Consider the following 1,000-nt stretch of genomic DNA (forward strand, 5'->3'; position numbering starts at 1 on the left):
GGGCTGGGCTGGATTCGAACCCACCACCTTAGGTGTATGTAGCTGGCGCCTTAGCCACTTGAGCCACAGGCGCCGAGCCAATCCTAGCACTCTTGAGAGGCCAAGACAGGTGGCAAGCCTGAGCTCAGAAGTTTAAGACCAGCCTAAGCAAGAATGAGACCCCCATCTCTATTAAAAATAGAAAATTTAACCAGGTGTTGTGGCGGGTACCTGTAGTCCCAGCTATTTGGGAGGCTGAGGCAAGAGGATTGCTCAAACCCATGTGTCTGAGTTGCTGTGACCTATGATACCATGGCACTCTACCTAGTGAGACTTTGTCTCAAAATAAATAAATGAATAAAAATTAAAAAAAATAAATAAAAAATCAGCCCAGTGGCTCAGCACTCTTAGCACAGTAGTTATGGCGCCAGCCACATACACGGAGGGTGGTGGGTTTGAACCCTGCCCGCAACAAAAAAAATAAAATAGCCAAGCGTTGTAGCAGGTGCCTGTAGTCCCAGCTACTTGGGAGGCTGAGGCATAGGACTCACTTAAGCCCAAGAGATTGAGGTTGCTGTGAGCTGTGCTGCCATAGCACTCTACTGAGGGCAATGTAGTGAGACTCAGTCTCAAAAAAAAAAAAAAAATTAGCCTGGTGTGGGGGTGCTGATAGCCCCAGCTACTCAGAAGGCTAGGGCAGGAGGATTGCTTGAACCTAGGAGTTCCAGGCTGCAGTGAGCTGTGATTGAGCTACTACACACTCCAGCCCAGGTGACAGAGTGAGACTCTCTCTCTCTCTTTTTTTAGGCAAAGTCTTCATATTTTGCCCTTGGTATAGTGCAGTGGAATCATCATCTTAGCTCACTACAACCTCAAACTTGAGCAATCCTCTTGCTTCAGCTTCCTGAGTAACTGGGACTATAGGCCCATGCCATAACACCCTGCTAATTTTTCTTTTCTTTTTTTTTTTTTTTTTTAGTAGAGATAGGCTTGTCCCTCTTGCTCAGGCTTGTCTTGAACC

The 1,000-nt window shown here is 46.7% G+C and overlaps 1 protein-coding gene across 1 annotated transcript in view; it reads left to right on the forward strand.

Moving 5' to 3' along the window:
* The window catches only part of LOC100945316 (tubulin beta-3 chain), a 16,779-nt gene that overhangs the window by 13,478 nt on the left and 2,301 nt on the right, over positions 1-1,000 (forward strand). The gene's annotated exons all lie outside the window — the stretch shown is intronic.

This window comes from Otolemur garnettii, unplaced genomic scaffold, assembly GCF_000181295.1.
Source record: "Otolemur garnettii isolate 467f Iridium unplaced genomic scaffold, OtoGar3 scaffold00185, whole genome shotgun sequence".
Lineage (NCBI taxonomy): Eukaryota > Metazoa > Chordata > Mammalia > Primates > Galagidae > Otolemur > Otolemur garnettii.